Source organism: Natator depressus, chromosome 1 (genome assembly GCF_965152275.1).
Source record: "Natator depressus isolate rNatDep1 chromosome 1, rNatDep2.hap1, whole genome shotgun sequence".
NCBI classification, from domain to species: Eukaryota; Metazoa; Chordata; order Testudines; family Cheloniidae; genus Natator; species Natator depressus.
Window position 1 is genome coordinate 110,743,757 of NC_134234.1, and position 22,891 is coordinate 110,766,647.

General features: G+C 43.1%; 1 protein-coding gene across 1 annotated transcript in view; it reads right to left on the reverse strand.

Annotated features, from left to right (window-relative positions):
• Window positions 1-22,891, reverse strand: part of RASA3 (RAS p21 protein activator 3) — a 255,686-nt gene that overhangs the window by 201,960 nt on the left and 30,835 nt on the right. The window lies entirely within an intron of this gene.

Sequence of the window (22,891 nt, forward strand, 5' to 3'; positions counted from 1 at the left end):
AAGAGTAACAAAAAGGGTTTCTTCAGGTATGTTAGCAACAAGAAGAAAGTCAAGGAAGGTGTGGGCCCCTTACTGAATGAGGGAGGCAACCTAGTGACAGAGGACGTGGAAAAAGCTCAAGTACTCAATGCTTTTTTTGCCTCAGTCTTCACGAACAAGGTCAGCCCCCAGACTACTGCACTGGGCAGCACAGCATGGGAAGAAGGCGACCAGCCCTCTGTGGAGAAAGAAGTGGTTTGGGACTATTTAGAAAAACTGGACGAGCACAAGTCAATGGGGCCGAATATGCTGCATCCAAGAGTGCCAAAGGAGTTGGCGGATGTGATTGCAGAGCCATTGGCCATTATCTTTGAAAACTCATGGCGATTGGGGGAGGTCCTGGATGACTGGAAAAAAGGCTAATGAAGTGCCCATCTTTAAAAAAGGAAAGGAGGAGGATCCGGGGAACAACAGGCCAGTCAGCCTCACCTCAGTCCCTGGAAAAATCATGGAGCAGGTCTTCAAAGAATCAATTCTGAAGCACTAAAAGGAGAGGAAAGTGATCAGGAACAGTCAGCATGGATTCACCAAGGGCAAGTCATGCCTGACTCATCTAATTGCCTTCTATGACGAGATAACTGGCTCTGTGGATGAGGGGAAAGCAGTGGACGTGTTATTCCTTGACTTTAGCAAAGCTTTGATATGGTGTCCCACAGTATTCTTGCCAGCAAGTTAAAGTACTATGGGCTGGATGAATGGACTATAAGGTGGATAGAAAGCTGGCTAGATCATTGGGCTCAATGGGTAGTGATCAATGGCTCCATGTCTAGTTGGCAGCCGGTATCAAGTGGAGTGCCCAAGGGTCGGTCCTGGGGCCGGTTTTGTTCAATAACTTCATTAATGATCTGGAGGATGGCGTGGACTGCACCCTCAGCAAGTTTGCAGATGACACTAAAATGGGAGGAGTGGTAGATACACTGGAGGGTAGGGATAGGATTCAGAGGGACCTAGACAAATTAGAGGATTGGACCAAAAGAAATCTGATGAGGTTCAACAAGGACAAGTGCAGAGTCCTGCACGTAGGACGGAAGAATCCCATGCACCGCTACAGACTAGGGAGCGAATGGCTCGGCAGCAGTTCTGCAGAAAAGGACCTAGGGGTTACAGTGGACGAGAAGCTAGATATGAGTCAACAGTGTGCCCTTGTTGCCAAGAAGGCTAACGGCATTTTGGGCTGTATAAGTAGGGGCATTGCCAGCAGATCGAGGGACATGATCATTCCTCTCTATTCGATATTGGTGAGGCCTCATCTGGAGTACTGTGTCCAGTTTTGGGCCCCACACTACAAGAAGGATGTGAAAAAATTGGAAAGTGTCCAGTGGAGGGCAACAAAAATGGTTAGGGGACTGGAACACATGACTTATGAGGAGAGGTTGAGGGAACTGGGATTGTTTAGTCTGTGGAAGAGAAGAATGAGGGGGGATTTGATAGCTGCTTTCAACTACCTGAAAGGGGGTTCCAAAGAGGATGGATCTAGACTGTTCTCAGTGGTAGCAGATGACAGAACAAGGAGTAATGGTCTGAAGTTGCAGTGGGGGAGGTTTAGGTTGGATATTAGGAAAAACTTTTTCACTAGGAGGGTGGTGAAGCACTGGAATGCGTTACCTAGGGAGGTGGTGGAATCTCCTTCCTTTGAGGTTTTTAAGGTCAGGCTTGACAAAGCCCTGGCTGGCTGGAATGATTTAGTTGGGGAGGGGAGTTGGACTAGATGACCTCCTGAGGTCCTGTCCATCCCTGATATTCTATGATTCGATGTCTCCATTGTGGAACTGTAAAAGTGAACTGCGGTGGTCTATTACATATATACAGATAGCAGATATCAGCAGTCTGAGCAAAAAATCCAGGGAAAGTGGAATGCTACTTTTTGGCTGTGGATATCTCTGTTAATGACAATATATTTCAGTGCTTCTCTTCATTGAAAACATATGGGTTTGTATATCAGCTCTGCAGAGGATTCTTGGGACTAAATTAGACTACGCAGAAGGTCATTTTCTGTGACTCATTTGTGCCAGGCAAGGAAATCACTTTCTTTCAATGATCTAGATGATAGCTTTCGCTTGGGAGGAAACAGAATTATGAAATGTTCTAATCTACTTTAACATATTCTAAGAAGCTAACAAAACAAGTAGCTACTAGGTGCTGTGTACCAAAAAATTGCTATTATATATTTACTCATCCTGAATATTTTTGTAGATCCTTCTCATCACCAGTAAAAGAGAAGTTCCTACCAAGTCACTTCATTTTACACAATAAAAAAAAAAAAGAATTAAATACAAATAGTACATCACTTGGATAAGTGTATGAATTGACAGTGGCAACCAATATGTCTTCTGCAGTGGAAGTTATGTCTTTCTACATGTTACATTGTTCTTTGGAAAAGTTAAGAAAGAAGTAAAATGACTGCTAGTAATAATATACTAGGATGTTTCAAAAAAGCTGTTGATTAGATAAGTCCCTCACAGCAATAAGAAAATATTAAGGGAAATCATTATTATAGTGTGGTATCTTGAGAGAGGCATGGTCAAGCGTCTTGAAAATATAACTGGGAATAGAAACATCTGAGTTTTACTCCCATGTTTCACAAACTTGTTCTGAGGCCTTGAACAATTTGTTTAACTTCTCTGCCTCTCTCCTCATCTGTAAAATGGAAGTAATATGTATCTACCTTAGAGGTAGTTTGTGAAGGCTAAATAGATGTCTGTAAAGTGCTTTGAACATGGAAAGTGCTTACAGTATAAAGGCCAAGGCCTAAAGATAGATTTAGGAACCTATCATTAGGCACCTAGGTTTGAAAAGTTTTGCTTAAATATTATTATTGATGCTGCATTGCAATGTTTGCCTTGTAACATTGCATCAACATACAACTGAATTGGGTTATAGCAACAAAATATGGTAGAGGACCTGGGATTTCCATACATAACCAGCATCAGAGGCTGGATATCACAGGGGACTCTTTAAGGAGTGCACAGACTCAGGGAGGGGGTAAACTGCTTGTTAACCTGCCAGGCAAAAACAGGGCTGGCATAGCCTGGAGGAGAGTGGCTGGTGGTATTAGGAAGCTAACACCCAGTTACCACAGGCAAGACTCCTCCTCACCGGAGGCAGGCAGTAACAAGGTGGCTCACAGTCCTGAGTGCCCTGAGAACCATCACAGCAATATAATGACAGATATTGGAAGAGTGTAAAGTAATGCACTTGACTGATGGGATCTGAACTTGCAAGATCTTCTGAAGAAGAGACTTAGGCCTGGTCTACACTGGGGGGTGGGGGGGCATCCATCTAAAAGTTACACAACTTCAGCTACGTGAATAACGTAGCTTAAGTTGACGTACTTAGATCTACTCACCGCGGTGTCTTCACTGCGGTGAGTCAACTGCTGACACTCCCCCTCGACTCTGCCTGCGCCTCTCATTCCGGTGGAGTACTGGAGTCAACAGGAGAGCCCTCGGGGGGAGATCACTGCCTGCCGCTCTGGCGGGTAGTATAGACATACCCTTAGACCCCAGTTCTGCAAGCACTTATGCATATGCTTAACTTTAATTTGCCCCCATGACTTCACTGGAACTATTCACAGTAAAATTAAGCACATGCATAAATGCTTTGCAGAATCAGAGCCTTTGGAATATATTATTCAGGGTGGTAAAAACTGACAATTCATTAAAGAATAGGTGTCTACAATTAAGGAAAACAAACAAACAAACAGTGCTTTGTTTACATTAAAATACACATAAAACAATGCCCCCAAATCATGCAATATCAAATGACAGATAATCCACCAGTTTCTTTTGTAATGTGTTCTGTTACAGTTGTCTGCCCTTAAAAAAGACAGAGCAGAAATTGAAAAGTTGTTGTGCAGGGAAATGAAGATAGAGAATTGTATGTGGGATGTACATATGATGAGAGATTGTAAAAGCTTGCTTGGAAAGAAGTCCTAGAGAGAACCTGACTGAGGTAGATGACATGATGAAGCATGTAGTGAATATTGCTCAGTGCCTCCTTTGTATCCTGTCTCGTGATGTGAGAACAAAGGGGACACTCGATATTAAGGGGGCAATAGATTTGGAACAAATATAAGAAAATAATACTTTAATTGAGAATCAGTGCCTGGATTGATAATTGAGTCAAATGTGGCTGGATTTTAAAATGAGCTGGATAATTTTATGAGCACTAATAACATTTGTAGCTCTAATTTGCCAGCCAAGATAATAGGAGTAGTCAAATCTTATGCTTCAGGCCATAAACTCATCAGCTGTAGGGGTCAGGAAAGAGTCCAATTCCCACACCTAATCTCCATGTGCAATTTCACACAATTGGCTACACACATTGTGAACTGAAGTCATTCATTCATTCAGAATGCATAAAGGTGCCCATCCTGAGTGCTGAGTGTTTTTACATAGTTAGTGTTCACATTAATATAAAAATGGACTGTTCATCCTACCATCAAATCAATATACAGCAAACAAACCCGGAAAATGAGATCCCTACATTGCAGACAGTAATTAAGCACCTCCAAACTTCAGCCCACCTCCTCTCTAAATGGCTGGGAAAATAGATGGATTTTGCAGCATGCCTAAAAAGGTCATTTATTTGGGCTATTTTAGACCAAAAAGGGGGGAGTGACTTTAAAAGCTGGCAACCCTCATGAAGAGCTCTTTGACAGCAGCTCCCTTATGTATTTCCTGGAGGGACTCCAACTTGTGTGATTCCAATGCCCACAACTGCAGCAGTATGGTATGGTGAGAAATATGTTTCCCTCTGGTAAATAGGCCCCAAACCATTCTGTACTGGGGGTTGCTTTCCTTAGAAAAGCATCAGTTGCTTACCACCACCAGAGGCAGGATAACAGGCAGCATGGATGAATCATGTTATCCAAGGTTTATCACTATCCATTGAGAATCATTTATATGGTATTTTTAATTTGCCTGGTACTTCATAAACAGTAAAACATATTTCTTACATCAAAGAATATTACTGTCTGAAGGTTTGTCTTCACGGCCCCACAATGTAGACTATGGCAGTGTGAAGTGCAGTGTGTGTTAGCGTTAGTAGTGCTGTAACTCCCTCGCGGTTGCGAACGAAAAGGTACCTAGTTCATGTTAACTTAGTCCTGTTTAAAGAAGACTGTGTTAATGAGATTTGTCTTGAAAGACAAGACAAATACAACACAAGACAACAGTTAATGGAAGAGAGAACAAGGAGAGGTTATTGGTGATGGGAGAGAATTGACGTATTCCTGGCAGGATGTAGGTTTTATGGAGGGATTTGAAGGATGAGAAAGAAGCGATAGGGGGTACAGGTTTAGGGGACAGTATGGCAAAAAGGTGCAAAGCCAAAACAAAGGGAGCAGTAAGGAGGAGCATTGGGAGAAGCATTGGGAGCCAGTCTGTGTTGTGCAGGGTGGAAGAAATTAAAGATGGGGATAGGGATGAGATTATGTACAATGGTGAAGGTTAGGAGCTTGAATGTGATTTTATAAGAGATGAGTTAAGGGATTCAGAGAGAGAGATTGTACAGTTAGAACATTTTGAACACACTGCCGTTGAGAAGAGGCAAGGTCAGAAAGAAGAGTTAACGTAATCAAGGTGAGAGGTGACCAAGACATGGACAAGGGATTTACTAACAATGACAGCGAGGAAAGGGCAGCTTTTGGCGATAATAAAGAAGAAATGACAAGATTTAATGGGAGAAGACTAGATACCATTGTGATGAGCATGATAGAAATGCACATATAGGCCAGATCAGATAGATGGATTGGAAGAGAGGAAAGAACAGTTGAAGACTGCACTGCAGTTGGAAGCCTGGGAGACAGGAAGGGTATTAGATGGTTCTTGGCACAGGAAGAATAGGCTTCCTCAGCTAACTTCTAAATATAATTTCCAAGTTAAAATCTAATACTTAAGTAAGCTATGGTAACTGGTCTTAACCACTTTGCTGGGCGTTACAGGATTTAGTTCTAGATGAAGTACACCTTCACTAAACATTTACTCGTTAAACTGGTAAAGTATTGTCCTCTGGCTCATATCTGCACTAATGTCAATAACCTTTGCTCTCCCATTAAGGAACAAACTTCTCTGTCTTTCCAAAGAAAGATTATACTTACTATAATTATACTATGATCTTACTGGAGAGAATAGCAGCAATAACCATGTACAATATGAAAAACAGTTAATTTTATTACAGCATAATAAGTATATACTGCTATATCCATCCCAGTCTCTCCCTCATTAGCCTTTTGAGTAATGGGTATAATTAGGCATAAACATAGGAAAAAATTGGAGAAAGCTGAAATTCCTAGTGCCATTCATATTGTTTTTTTTAAATAGGTGGTCATGAAAACCATCATAAAATTGCTTGTATTTCACAAATGATATATATAAGCAACCATTATCTAAATGGTCTTCATATCCTACGGCTTGCATGTCACTAATTCAGCTGCAGTCTGCCTATTCATTCTGAGCTGGTGACTACTTTGACATCACAGGCCTTCACCCTCACTCCTCCTCATGTAGCTGGAGTACCACTTCTGGAGACAGTAGGGAGCACATGCGGGGTAATTTCTTCCAGACAACAGCAACAGGGAAAGGGAGGAACCCTAAATACAGTGGAAACTCACTGAGCGGAGTGCAGGGGAAGGCTGCACAAACCAGAGAGCACAATCTCAAAGGCTCCCCCCGCCCCCAAACACCCATAAGATAAAACCCCACTGTCTCAAAAATCACTTCCTAACTTCATGGCATAAACAAAATTAAGTGACAGATGGTATAAAGTTTATATTGACTTAATTGGGAAGGCCTGCATTACTCATCCATAAACTCCACCACTATAACACAGCCATCCCACACATGTGGCAATAAATATTTTATGGAACCTTTCATGCAATCATGCATTTTCTATGGGTCAGATCCTGCAGACTTTTACTTGACCCAAAACCCCATTGAAATCAATGTCTGAGGGTTAGGTTGTGAACCCATTACTCTCCTTGGTGAGTATTTGCCACTGAACTCACGATGGTTACTCATGTGAGTAACTACTCACTAATGAGGGTAAAGAGATCACAACCTGGCTCTCAGAAAGGACTGCTTATCTGGGCTTCATGGGCCAGATTCTGTCATTCTTACTCTTGTTGAGAAATATCTTTCTCTGACAGTAGTACCACTGAAGTCAGTGGGAAAACTCATGGAGTAAGGTACTACTCCACGAAAGTAAGTGTGACAGAATCTGGACCCATATTTTTAACATTTAATTATTTAAGTCAGAGCCCATATTGCTTATTTTCCAGACACTGCTGTGCAATGAAATGATCTTCAATCGTAGCACATGTGCAAAGACACCATTATACTAGGAAGCACAATTAGCCAGATGGTTATTTGGAGATTTTCGGAATATCAGCAGTTTCTTTGATCCATGAGATTGTTTTTTCCATTTAGCTTTGGCTTTTAAATTTCATCCTATACTTGATTCCTAAGTATTTAATTACATATTAGCACTGGTAACTACTAATCTGTGCCAATTATGCAATCTTATTTTATCACTAATGATTACACAGTTTATAATGTAATATATAATGTGTACATTTAAATAAGTTTAAGTAAACAATCTGGAAAACACACCATTTGTACCCAGATTTCATTACAAGCACGATCATCTGCCACCTGCTGGAAATAGTTGGGATATTTCAACTTAGTTCTAAAGACAGAAGTTTGGTCTCTGGTCAAATAAGCACAAATGTCATGGAGCAAAACATGCTGTCGTTTATCTCACACCCACTTAATAAACATTATTTGCATGTGAGGGGACTTGCACATTCTTATTAAACACATCGTATAAAATGTTTAACAACCAGACATTGACATACAGAATGTAGTGGAGAATCATTCTATGGTATTGCAGCCAATCAGAAAGGAAGATACCTTTTAAAAACCCAATTTATCGCAGCCCATACTATGTCAGCACTTGAATATTTTTGGTGATAGACACTTGAGAAATAACAGAAATAATAGGTAGGCAGCTCCCCCCACAACTGTGTCAGTTACAACTACGTGTTCCACTACATTGTCAAAAAATAAAATAAAATAAAAATAAAATAAAAAAATCAATGGGAAAATCTTAGTTACCACTCAGTCAAGGAAAGACAGAATCTAAAGATTTTGTGACAAATGTTCAAACTTGGGTGCCTAACTCACTCAGGCAGAATTCAGCAGCCCACTTGCTATGCAGTGTTTCTTTTCACATTAAACCCTTGCTCTGCAATCTGCACTGGCTGCCTGTTGGCTTCCAGATTGATTTTTAAAGGTTGGTTTTCATTTATAAAAAACCCAAATGGTCTGGGACCTACCTATCCCTCTCACTCTGACATCCTGCCACAATTGCAGTCAGTGAGTTAAACTGAGACCTACTTGGTATGAGAAAAAGGGGGTGGCTGACAGTGGGCCCAGAACTTTGGAACCGACTTCTTCTGTAGGTCCTGAACAGCCTGAGTTTGTAAGTCTTCAGGAAGCACTTCAGGAAGTATTGCAAAACCAACCTTTTCTCTCTTGCCCATGAGGAAGTGGGTGTTGGGTACAGCTGGGTAGCAATGAACTGAGACTCTGGAGGGGACAGTCAATAGGGGTTCTTGCTGGATTTATGCTGTTGCTGGATTATTGGATTTGATCCAGAGTAACAGATAGGTCTGTTTGTTTACTGGAGTTTTTTTTAAAAAATGATCCAGGGTGCCTAGAGAACTGGATGGACACTTATTGTAGAGTGCACAAATACAAATAAATGACATTGCTTTAGAGATGCTTCTGTTTGCTAATCTCATATCCATGTTGAACACACTCATGCAGCTGATCTCAGTGTGCCCAATAGGTTCATATTCTGATATTTGTATTCAGGGAAATGCAGCGTCTCTCTTTGACATTCATTTTTTTTTTTTAAAGAGATAAACAGTGAGAGTTGGAAGGTGATGCCAGACCACAGATTGCTGCTGAAAGGTCATCCAGTTTCATGGGATGGAGTGGAAAGGAATTATGAAGGAGACTGATGGGTCCAGGAAGCTAATAAAATTAGATAAAAGTAACAAAGTAAAATCCTCATTTTCTCCTCTACAATTTTTCAACATCTTTCTAAACCATTACATATTTTTGTATTAGATGGTGTTGTGTAATAAGCCCCACAAACTGTTTTTAACATATGAAGCCATATTAAATTAGCAGTAAACAATATTAGGCTATACATTCCCATACTTTCTGAGTGGTAGAAAATACAATGCCTGGGGCGTGTCTCGACAGGCAAGGAATGCACATCCTATTGCATTATATTGCTTCATTATTGCAAAGTGCTTCAAATGCAGCATTAGAGTTCTTAAAATGAATATTAACCTCAGCCCACTTCTGTGCACACATGTATGTATCATTGTACAAACACCTATACAAGCCTGTCTGGGTTTTGTTTTTAGCTATAAGCCTTTGTAGGGTTCCAGCATACTTTTCTGTTCTTGCATGAAATCAGATCGGGCTACACTTCAGGCCTTTGGAAGTTTTCTGCCCTGTGCTGCTCTTCGGGAGCTATCCTGTCTCTTCCTGCAACTTACGCCTTGCCTACATTGACAATCTGTCCCTGTTCTGGCCATCAGTGTAGCTGTATCAGTGCAACCAACACATATAGACAAGTAAGCTGAAGTTTGCAATGGTAAAGCTTAACGTGATTTCAGCTCTACCAATGAAAATCTCAGCATTTTTTGTCTTACATTTTGTACTTCTGCTGACATGTTAGTGGCTGGAATGGGAGAAAATTCCGGGTAGACAAGGCCTTACTGATAAACTGTAGCACACCACCGCCAAATATTTTTCAACTCTGCCTTTTTACTGCGGGTTGGTGGGAGCTTTGATTTTGCAAAAGGTTCTTTAAAAGCTTTTCTTTAAATACAAAAACAAAGTGTATCCCATATACTTTTCATAGTGCTTTTCTTTCACCCTCAATTACTTAAACAATGGGTGGGAAACAAACTACTTTTTCTAACTAAAAGTTAGTTCTGATGATTTCTTTTAATGGGGCCATGGATTAAAGAAGCATCCAGCAATAGTGCTTACAATCAGATCCTATACTTAACAATTGCCAGCTATTGATGTGCACAGAGAGAACTGGTCCTAATCGCTCACTCCAGCCGCTATTCAACCTGCTTTTTTAATCCCACTGACCATGGATGGATTCTTCAATTACTAGGGAGGGTGTTTTGCTTATGAGTTACTTGATAAGGGTGTGAATACGAAGGGTCTGGGTCAGATCTCTGGATCATATCAAACAACAGTTTGAACTGACAAAAAGTGGTTTATTTCAATCTCTCCTAGTGACCATCCAAGAAAATGCAATATAGAAGCATAGAATATCAGGGTTGGAAGGGACCGCAGGAGGTCATCTAGTCCAACCCACTGCTCAAAGCAGGACCAATCCCCAACTAAATCATCCCAGCCAGGACTTTGGCAAGCCTGACCTTAAATACCTCGAAGGAAGGAGATTCCACCACCTCTCTTCCAGTGCTTCACCACCCTCCTAGTGGAAAAGTTTTTCCCTAATATCCAACCTAAACCTTCCCTACTACAACTTGAGACCATTACTCCTTGTTTTGTCATCTGGTACCACTGAGAACAGTCTAGATCCATCCTCTTTGGAACCCCCTTTCAGGTAGTTGAAAGCAGCTATCAAATGCCCCCTCATTCTTCTCTTCTGCAGACTAAATAATCCCAGTTCCCGCAGCCTCTCCCACATAAGTCATGTGCTCCAGCCCCTAATCATTTTTGTTGCCCTCTGCTGGACTCTTTCCAATTTTTCCACATGCTCCTTGTAAGTGCGGGTCCCAAAACTGGACACAGTACTCCAGATGAGGCCTCACCAATGCCGAGTAGAGGGGAACGATCACGTCCCTTGATCTGTTGGCATGCTCCTACTTATACGGCCCAAAATGCTGTTAGCCTTCTTGGCAACAAGGGCACACTGTGGACTCATATCCAGCTTCTCGTCCACTGTAACCCCTAGGTCCTTTTCTGCAGAACTGCTGCCAAGCCACTCGGTCCCTAGTCTGTAGCGGTGCATGGAAATCTTCCATTCTAAGTGCAAGACTCTGTACTTGTCCTTGTTGAACCTCATCAGATTTCTTTGGGCCTAATCCTCTAATTTGTCTAGGTCCCTCTGTATCCTATCTACCACTCCGCCCAGTTTAGTGTCATCTGCAAACTTGCTGAGAGTGCAATCCACACCATCCTTCAGATCATTAATGAAGATATTGAACAAAACTGGCCCCAGGACCCACCCCTGGGGCACTCTGCTTGATACCAGCTGCCAACTAGACATGGTGCCATTGATCACTACCCGTTGAGCCCGATGATCTAGCCAGCTTTCTATCCACCTTATAGTCCATTCATCCAGTCCATACTTCTTTAACTTGCTAGCAAGAATATACTCAGGGACCAAGGGCCTGATCCTGCAAAAAAAACCACACACACGAGTTACTTTAGTCATGGGACTCAACGTGTTTAAAGCGAGGCACATGCTTAAATACTTTGCAGAATCAGGGCCTGAAGTATAATCACTTTGAGATGATCTGTTCTAGTTTTCTGTTCTACATAGGTTTTTCTATCGCGGTCATCACCACAGTATTTAGAAAAAAGTCATCGAAAACTGAGACTTAATTTGTTTTTAATGTAGTTTTCTATAGAATTAGTTAGAGGAAGCTTTTAAAGTTTTAAAATAAGCATTTTTAATCTCTCACTTTTTTCAAAGTGTGTGCACAAATTACAAACCAAAAGCAAATAGGAAATAAGGCACTTCTCGTGGTGAACATTATCGCCACAAGACACATGATCTACACCTTCCAAAAGCATCTTTCTTAACTTAAAGAAACATTCCATAGCTGAGCCCAGCACAAGCAACACAAGCAGCTGCTGGAACTGGCAGCTTGTGAGCCAAACTGATCTCTCCTTCTGGCATGGAGACCGCGGGAGGATGGGGTAGCAACTCACTGGCCTGCAACACGACCAGATGGGAGGTAACTCGAGACCCATTTACCATCACCAGCACCACTCTGTGGCAGCTCAAGCTATGCAGGGCTCCAAGCTCTTTGAGTCTATCACTAAAAGGGCAGCCCTGCTCAGAAATCAGGTCCAAACTGAAAATAAGACAAAAACTGTAAATCAATAACAGTTTAGAGTGTTCAGCCCCTCAGAAGAAGCACTCAGCACATATCAAGATTGAGCCTTTAACAGATTCTACATTGCTCCATGAATAGAGCAATGTAGAACTAAAATATAGGTAGGTTCACCTTCATCATCTTACTTTTATGCCAAAGAAAACAAGCATATAGAAAATTCTATTTGAGTTGCACGGAAGTTTGTATGCGCCTGAAGCGTGCTATAAACTAGGGAATAAACTTTTTGCAAATCTTCATGTTATATTTAATTTTGTTTTTAATTATTTTTCCTCAGTATGTATCTCTTGCAATTAAGGAATGACAGATAAGTCCTTATATGCATAATGTTGCATGTGGAAGTTCCCATAGCTGCTATACAAACATTGTGTAACCTACTGGCTTAATGTACTGTAAATGTCTGTGTTACATTGCAGAGATAGCAGGCCAGATATTCTGGTCTATTAAAGATACTTTCTGCCCTCCACAATCCCAGAAACCAACCTTAAAGCCAACTTAACTGACCAGGATTGATTCATAGATTCCAAGGCCATAAGGGGCCATTGTGATCATACAGGAGGCCAGACTAGAAGGAGTTCTCAGGACAAATTTTTTGGTGGCCCTTGAATGCAGCCTCCAACTCTTGCCGGTGGCTGCTCTGACAATTTTTCCTCAAATACTTACTTAATTTTAGGGGGGGGGGGGGGAAATATGCACATATACATGTCCAAATCAGTGTAATTTATTTATTGCCAGATAATATCACTTTCCACAAGAGACTTACTAACAAATATACAAGTATCACCTTCCACAGCAGCCTTACTTAGCCCTGGCAATCCTGGGGAGAAACTAAGCCCTGGATGGGGGAGGCAGTGGGGACCAGGAGCAAGTCAGTGGGGGATTGGTGAGGGGCAGGGGAGGCAATGGGGATGGCTGGAGCCTGAAGCCCCATGGCCAGAGCCTGCCATCGCATTAACCCAGGGCTGAAGCCCAAAGCCTGAGCCTGCCACCTGCTCCTCCAGCATTGTGCCCCAGCAGTCTTAAGGAAACAGGGCCCAACCCCTGTTGGTGGCCCCAGCAATCAACACCAAGGTGGTGCATCCTGGAGCAACAGGGAGAGGAGGGGCCACTATTTTGCCCCCAACCCTCCGATCACTGCCCAGGAGGCTGTGGCCACAAGAAAAGCCTTTGGTGGCCACATTTGAGAAACGTTGGACTAGATAACACAGGCCGTAGAACTGCCCCAAAATAATTCCTAGAGCATATCTTTTAGAAAGAAATCCAATCTTGATTTAAAAATGTTAACTGATGGAGAATCCACCATGAACCTTGGTAAATTGTGCCAATGGTTAAATACCCTTACTGTTAAAAATTTACACCTTATTTCCAGTCTGAATTTTTCTTGCTTCAACTTCCAGCCATTGGATCATGTTGTACCTTTCCCTGCTAGATTGAAGAGCCCATTAGTAAATATACTTGTTCCCCATGTAGTACTTATAGACTATAATCAAGTCAGCCCTTAACCTTCTCTTTGTTAAGCTAAATAGTTTGCGCTCTGGAGTCTATCACTATAAGGCAGGTTTTCTAATCCTTTAATCATTCTTATGGCTCTTCTCAGAACCAAGGTCATTAACATCCTTCTTGAATTGTGGGCACCAGAATGGGACACAATATTCCAAGAGTGATTGCAGAAGTGTCCAATATAAAGTAAAATAACCTGTCTATTCCTATTTGAGATTCCCTTTTTTATGCATTCCAGGATTGCATTAGCTCTTTTGGTCAGAATGTCACACTAGGTGCTCATGTTCAGGTGATTATCCATCCCCCTTCCCCCAGTCTTTTTCAGAGTCACTGCTTCCAAGGATAGTCTCTCCCATCCTATAAGTATGGCCTACATTCTTTCTTCCTAGGTTTATATATTTACATTTAGCTGTATTAAAATGCTTGTACCCAGTTTACCAAGCAATCCAGACTGCTCTGTATCAGTGACCTGTCCTCTTTATTACTAACTGCTTCCCCAATTTTTGGGTTATCTGTAAACTTCAATTGTGGTGATTTTATGTTTTCCTCCAAGTCACTGATAAAAGTGTTAAATAGCGTAGGGCCAAAAAACCTACTGGAAACATACTGCTTCGTGACAATTCTGCATTTACAATTACTTTTTGAGACCTATCACTCAGTTTTTAATCCATTTAATGTGTGCCATGTTAATTTTATATCATTCTAGTTACTTAATGAAAATGTCATGCGTTAACAAGTGGAAGATACTCCCAGCAGAGGGAATCATGTGGGAGTATATGGCCACCAGTAGTGTTGCCTAAACTACACTCCTCCTAGCCCTCAGCACAGAAGGTATGCCTGGGGAAGGGGGTGCAGCTGCTGGAACAGCCCCTTGGGCCCAGAGGTAGCTAGGCATTAAAGGTGAGCAGCCTTGAACCTTCTCTACTTTTTTTTTTTTTTTTAAATACACACAAGATTGGATCAGCATCCTGGATGTCCCCAGCAATGTAGGACACGGCCACAGAGATGGCTTATAGTCACTTCTCCTCCTTCTCCCTTACTTCCCAAAACATAAATTCAGGTGGAGCAGAAAATCTGGGCCAATTCTGGATCTGCCATGTTTCCACCATCCATTTTCCCTCATTTCCCCAGAGCCTGATCCAAAGTTCACTGAACTCAGTGGAAAGCTTCCCATTGATTTTAATGGGCTTTGGATCAGGCCATAATAGATTATTACATTCACAGCACTTAAGATGACTTATTATGCAAAACACATTAAGGCCTCAATTCCACAAAGCAAATCAGGGCCTCACTAAAAATATTTGAGCAATGCTGATTGTTCAAGGGAAAAAAAAAAAGCACAATATTGTAATGTTGTCTGATTTTCATGAATTAGTGCATACATGTAGACCTTAGCATGAACTAAGTGAAAGGCTTTATTTGAACTTTACAGCTTTTGTATTCTTTATTAATTTTACAGACAGACATTCTCCAGATATTTGTTATATTAATGAAAAATGATTGGAGCTCTCCAGTGGCCAAAATCATACTTCTCAATTCCCTTAACTGTTTGTGAGAGAGTGGAAAATGTCTACTTCACAGACCAAAATTAGTATGTGCAAAGGTTCTATTTTTACTACTGTCATAAATATCAAGGGAAGGGTAACCACCTTTCTGTATACAGTGCTATAAAATCCCTCCTGGCCAGAGGCAACATCCTGTTACCTGTAAAGGGTTAAGAAGCTCAGTTAACCTGGCTTGGCACTTGACCCAAAGGACCAATAAGGGGACAAGATACTTTCAAATCTTGGGGGCAGGGGGAAAGGCTTTTGTTGTGTCTTTGTTTACGTGGTTGTTCTCTCTTGGGACTGAGAGAGGCCAGATAGAAATCCATCTTCTCCAACCCATCCTAATCCAAGTCTCCAATATTGCAACCAGCATAGGTAAGCCAGGCAAGGCAGATTAGTTTATCTTTTGTTTTATGTGAATTTTCCCTGTGTTAAGAGGGAGGTTTATTCCTGTTTTCTGTAACTAAGGTTTTGCCCAGAGGGGGATTCTCTGTGTTTTGAATCTGACTACCCTATGAAGTATTTTCCATCCTGATTTTACAGAGATGATTTTTACCTCTCTTTTTAGAGGTACAAACAAACAAAAAAAACAAACCTTCTTTTAAGAACCTGACTGATTTTTCCATTTTCCCAAGATTCGGGGGTTTGGGTCTTTGATGATTTTGTAACCAATTGGTTAGGATATTATTTTCAAGCCTCCCCAGGAAAGCAGGGGTGTAGGGCTTGGGGGGAAGACGTCTCCAAGTGGTCTCTTTCCCTGTTCTTCATTTAAAACACTTGGTGGTGGCAGCATACTGTTCAAGGACAAGGCAAAGTTTGTATCTTGGGGAAGTTTTTAACCTAAGCTGGTAAGAATAAGCTTAGGGGGTCTTTCATGCGGGTCCCCACATCTGTACCCTAGAGTTCAGAGTGGGGAAGGAACCCTGACATGGTGGCAAAGCGGTGGGATCATTTTCAACCAGAGATCATTTTGAACCAAAAGCACAGACCTGAAGAGGTTTGTTTTTTAAGCTGAGAGCAGCTAGAGGGTTTTCTGTCTGTCTATTTGCCTGGAGACAGAGGTGTTAGTTTTTTTACAAAGGGATTTTTCTTTTTTGAGCTAGAGTTTTCTCTACCTAAAGGCAGGGTAGTTAATCTCCTGCAGGGAAATTCACAAGTTTTTTTTTTTTCCTAACTCTCGGGTATAGCTAGAGTTACGCACAAGAAAGCAGGAAAATGACTAACAGTGAAGCAGCTAATAAACTAGAGCTGGCCAGATTCGAAGCTGAAGGGAAACAAAAAGAGCATGATAGATAGATGGCCTTAAGGCGCTTGGAGATGGAGGCAGAAAAAGCCAGGGTGGAGGCAGAGGAAGCTGCCCACAAGAGAGCTGTGGAGGCAGAAGAAGCTGCCCACAAGAGAGCTGTGGAGGAGAAAGAAAAAGAGAGGAAGCATGCACTGGAGGTGGAGAAGGCAAGGGCTCAGCAGAATATACCAACCAACCCAAGCAATCCTTCTCCAGGTACCGCTTCCCATCCCAGAAAGTTCCCCACCTACAAGGCAGGCGATGATACCGAGGCCTTCTTAGAAAACTTCGAAAGGGCCTGCCTTGGGTACAGCATCTCTACAGACCAGTACATGGTAGAGCTGAGGCCGCAGCTCAGTGGACCCTTAGCAGAGGTGGTGGCTGAAATGCCCAAGGAACACATGAACAGTTACGAACTTTTTAAAACCCAGGCGAGAGTCAGAATGGGGCTAACACCCAAGCATTCCCCTCGGCGGTTCAGAGCCCTAAGGTGGAAACCAGACGTGTCATTTACCCGACATGCCTACCACATTGTGAAACATTGGGATGCCTGGATATCAGGCGCAAGTGTTAAATCTCCAGAAGAGTTGCCCTTCCTAATGCAAATGGAGCAGTTCTTAGAGGGCGTTCCTGAGGAAATAGAAAGATACATCCTAGATGGGAAGCCCAAAACTGTAATTGAGGTGGGGCAGATTGGAGCCAAATGGGTGGAGGTGGCAGAAAAGAAAAAAAAATGGTAGCAGTGGGGGGGAGTATATGAGAGGGGGAAACCCAAAACAAAACCCTATCACTGGGGGCAACCCAAGGCCCCACCTACATCCCAAGGAAAACCCCAGACACCTTATCATCCCACCACACCATTCTCCAGCAACCCACCCTGCCCCAGGGACAAGTCAGCTGGGCGATGTTTTAAATGTAATGAACTGGGGCATGTGAAGGCCAACTGCCCCAAGAACCCCAACAGATTACAGTGCATTGCACTGGGGTCACACCAAAGGTCCTCAGGCCCAGATGCCTCCCAGATACCCTTAGAGCGAAGGGGAACAGAGTGTCGGAGGAAAGAAGGTTACAGTGTGGAAAGACACTGGAGCGCAGGTGTCAGCTATCCATCAGTCCTTAGTGGACCCCAGCTTAATCAACCCAGAGGCCCAAGTGATGATTCAACCCTTCAAGTCCAACTCTTTCGATTTACCTACAGCCAAGTTGCCTGTCCAGTACAAGGACTGGTCAGGAATGTGGACTTTTGCAGTCTATGATGATTATCCCATTCCCATGCTGCTGGGGGAAGACTTAGCCAACCAGGTAAAGCTGGCCAAGAGGGTGGGAATGGTCACCCGCAACCAGACTAAACAAACTTCCACACCTATTCCTGTTTCTGAGCCTTCCACCAGGGCCCTGTCTCTGTTACCAGAGACCCAGATGGAGGTGGTGGAACCAGATCCCCTGCCAACGACTGCAACGCCATAGTGGATCCAGTCCCAGAGACACAGCCAAAGCCAGTCCCCGAACCAAAACTGGCAAAGCAACCAGCACCAGAACCATTGCCAGCACTGAGTCCAGGGCTTGCAACTCCGTCTACAGCTCCAACACCAGAGGGCACCACTGAGCCTGCACTGGCAGCAGCAGCAGATGACCCTACACAAGAGGCTCAGCCAGAGCCTGAAATACCCCATAGTGCACCAGCGGAGAGCTGTTCACCATCAACAGAAACAGCCCCCATCACCTGCATCACTTCCAGAGGGACAAAGCCCAGGTCCACAATCCAGTGAGGAACTGATGTCTCCAGCATCAAGGGAACAGTTCCAGGCCGAACAGGAAGTAGATGAAAGCCTCCAGAGAGCTTGGACAGAGGCACGGAGCAACCCACCACCTCTCAACTCTTCTAATCGATCCCGGTTTGTTGTAGAAAGAGGACTTTTATACAAGGAAATACTTTATGGGGGACCAGGAAAACTGGCATCCTCAGAGACAGTTGGTAGTTCCAACTAAGTACCGGGAAAAGCTCTTGAGCTTAGCCCACGATCATCCTAGTGGCCCTGGTGGGGTGAATAGAACCAAAGACGGTTTGGGGAGGTCATTCCACTGGGAGGAAATGGGCAAGGATGTTTCTGCCTATGTCCAATCTTGTGAGGTATGCCAAAGAGTAGGAAAACCCCAAGACCAGGTCAAAACCCCTCTCTACCCACTCCCCATCATTGAAGTTCCATTTCAATGAATAGCTATGGACATTCTGGGTCCTTTTCCAAAAAAAAAAAAGACACCCAGAGGAAAGCAGTACATACTGACTTTCATGGATTTTGCCACCCAATGGCTAGAAGCAGTAGCTCTAAGCAACACCAGGGCTGAAAGTGTGTGCCAGGCACTAGCAGACATTTTTGCCAGGGTAGGTTGGCCCTCTGACATCCTCACAGATGCAGGAATTAATTTCCTGGCAGGAACTATGGAAAGCCTTTGGGAAGCTCAGGGGGTGAATCACTTGGTTGCCACCCCTTACCATCATCAAATAAATGGCCTGGTGGAGAAATTTAATGGGACTTCGGGGGCCATGATACGTAAGTTCGTAAATGAGCACTCCAATGATTCGGACCTAGTGTTGCAGCAGTTGCTCTTTGCCTACAGAGCTGTACCACATCCCTGTTTAGGGTTTTCACCATTTGAACTTGTATATGGCCACGAGGTTAAGGGGCCTGTCATAAATATAAAGGGAAGAGTAAACACCTTTAAATACCTCCTGGCCAGAGGAAAAACCCTTTCCCCTGTAAAGGGTTAAGAAGCTAGGATAACCTCACTGGCACCTGACCAAAATGACCAATGAGGAGACAAGATACTTTCAAAGCTGGAGTGGGGGAGAAACAAAGGTTCTCTCTGTGTGTTGCTTTTGCCGGGACCAGATCAGGAATGCAGGTCAGAACTCCTGTAAAGGGCTAATAAGCAATCTAGTTAGATATGCGTTAGATTCTGTTTTGTTTAAATGGCTGATAAAATAAGTTGTGCTGAATGGAACGTATATTCCGGTTTTTGTGTCTTTTCGTAACTTAAGGTTTTGCCTAGAGGGATTCTCTATGTTTTGAATCTGATTACCCTGTAAGGTATTTACCGATTTTACAGAGGTGATTCTTTCACTTTTTCTTCAATTAAAATTCTTCTTTTAAGAACCTGATTGCTTTTTTCTTGTTCTTAAGATCTAAGGGTTTGGGTCTGTGTTCACCTATGCAAATTGGTGAGGATTTTTATCAAGCCTTTCCCAGGAAAGGGGTTGCAGGGTTTGGAAGGATTCTGGGGGGGAAAGACGTTTCCAAGCAGGCTCTTTCCCTGTTATATATTTGTTAAACGCTTGGTGGTGGCAGCAATAAAATCCAGGGGCAAAAGGTAAAATAGTTTGTACCTTGGGGAAGTTTTAACCTAAGCTGGTAAAAATAAGCTTAGGGGGTTTTCCATCTGTACCCTAGAGTTCAGAGTGGGGAAGGAACCTTGACAGGGACATTACAGTTGGTGAAGCAGCAATGGGAGAGGTTTACACCTTCTCCAGGAACTAACATTCTGGACTTTGTAACCAACCTACAAACCACCCTCTGAACCTCTTTAGCCCTTGCGAAAGAAAACCTAAAAGATACTCAAAAAGAGCAAAAAGCCTGGTATGATAAACATGCCAGAGAGCGGCCCTTCAAAGTAGGGAACCAGGTCATGGTCTTAAAGGTGCTCCAGGCCCATAAAATAGAAGCGTCATGGGAAGGGCCATTCAAGGTCCAAGAGTGCCTGGGAGCTGTTAATTATCTCATAGCATTCCCCACCTCAAACTGAAAGCCTAAGGTGTATCATATTAATTGTCTAAAGCCCTTTTATTCCAGAGAATTAAAGGTTTGTCAGTTTACAGCCCAGGGAAGAGATGACGCTGAGTAGCCTGAAGGTGTTTACTATGAAGGGAAAAGTGATGGTGGCATGGAAGAGGTGAACCTCTCCATGACCCTTTGACATATGCAGCGACAGCAGATCAAGGAGCTGTGCACTAGCTACGCGCCGACGTTCTCAGCCACACCAGGACTGACTGAACTGGCATACCACGCCATTCACACAAGTAATGCTCACCCAATTAGAGCCCAACCTTACCGAGTGTCTCCTCAAGCTAAAACTGCTATAGAACGGGAGATCCAGGATATGCTACAGATGGGTGTAATCCTCCCCTCCCGCAAGGCATGGGCATCTCCAATGGTTCTAGTTCCCAAACCAGATGCGGAGATACGTTTTTGTGTGGACTATTGTAAGCTAAATGCTGTAACTCGCCCAGACAACTATCTAATGCCACGCACAGATTATCTGTTGGAGAAACTGGGACGGACCAGTTCATCTCTACCTTGGACTTAACCAAGGAGTACTGGCAGGTACTGCTAGGTGAATCCGCCAAGAAAAGGTCAGCCTTCATCACACATCAGGCGGTATGAATTTAATGTGCTCCCTTTCGGGCTGCGGAATGCACCCATCACCTTCCAAAAACTTGTAGATGGTCTCCTAGCGGGATTGGGAGAATATGCAGTCGCCTACCTTGACGATGTGGCCATATTTTCAAATTCCTGGGCAGAACACCTGGAACACCTACAAAAAGTCTTCGAGCGCATAAGGGAGGCAGGACTAACTGTTAAGGCTAAAAAGTGTCAAATAGGCCTAAACAGAGTGACCTACCTTGGACACCAGGTGAGTCAAGGAACTATCAACCCCCTACAGGCCAAAGTGGATGCTATCCAAAAGTGGCCTGTCCCAAAGTCAAAGAAACAGGTCCAATCCTTCTTAGGCTTGGCCGGATATTACAGGCGATTTGTACTGCAATACAGCCAAATCGCCGCCCCACTGACAGACCTAACCAAAAAGAAACAGCCAAATGCCATTCAGTGGACTGAAGAGTGTCAGAAGGCCTTTAACCAGCTTAAAGCGACACTCATGTCTGACCCTGTGCTAAGGGCCCCAGACTTTGACAAACCGTTCCTAGTAACCACAGATGCATCCGAGCGTGGTGTGGGAGCAGTCTTAATGCAGGAAGGACCAAATCAAAAGTTCCATCCTGTTGTGTTTCTCAGCAAAAAGCTGTCTGAGAGGGAAAGCCACTGGTCAATCAGTAAAAAGGAATGTTACGCCATTGTCTACGCTCTGGAAAAGCTACGCCCATATGTTTGGGGACAGCGTTTCCACCTGCAAACCGACCATGCTGCGCTACAGTGGCTTCATGCCGCCACGGTAAATAACAAAAAACTTATTCGGTGGAGTTTAGCTCTCCAAGACTTTAATTTTGACATACAACACATTTCAGAAGCTTCTAACAAAGTGGCTGATGCACTCTCCCTTGAAAGTTTCCCAGAATCAACGGGTCCAAATCGTCCTTAAGATGTGGGAAATATTGTTAGTCTTTATACAGTTAGTAGTATATTTAGAGATGCATGTGTCTTATTAACTCTGTTTTCTCCTAGAGCTCCAGGAAGAAATCACAGCCAGTGTTTCACCCTATCTGTGATTTGCAGGGGGGGGTGTTATAAATATCAAGGGAAGGGTAACTACCTTTCTGTATACAGTGCTATAAAATCCCTCCTGGCCAGGGGCAACATCCTGTTACCTGTAAAGGGTTAAGAAGCTCAGTTAACCTGGCTGGCACCTGACCCAAAGGACCAATAAAGGGACAAGATACTTTCAAATCTTGGGGGTGGGGCGGAAAGGCTTTTGTTGTGCTCTTCATTTACGTGGTTGTTCTCTCTTGGGACTGAGAGAGGCCAGATAGAAATCCATCTTCTCCAACCCATCCTAATCCAAGTCTCCAATATTGCAACCAGTATAGGTAAGCCAGGCAAGGCGGATTAGTTTATTTTTTGTTTTATGTGAATTTTCCCTGTGTTAAGAGGGAGGTTTATTCCTGTTTTCTGTAACTAAGGTTTTGCCCAGAGGGGGATTCTTTGTGTTTTGAATCTGACTACCCTGTGAAGTATTTTCCATCCTGATTTTACAGAGATGATTTTTACCTTTCTTTAAAAAAAAAAAAAAAAGAAAGAAAGAAAAAATCCTTCTTTTAAGAACCTGACTGATTTTTCCATTTTTCCAAGATCCAGGGGTTTGGGTCTTTGAGGATTTTGTAACCAATTGGTTAGGATATTATTCTCAAGCCTCCCTAGGAAAGCAGGGGTGTAGGGCTTGGGGGGATATTTTGGGGGGAAGACTTCTCCAAGTGGTCTCTTTCCCTGTTCTTTGTTTAAAACGCTTGGTGGTGGCAGCATACGGTTCAAGGACAAGGCAAAGTTTGTACCTTGGGGAAGTTTTTAACCTAAGCTGGTAAGAATAAGCTTAGGGGGTCTTTCATGC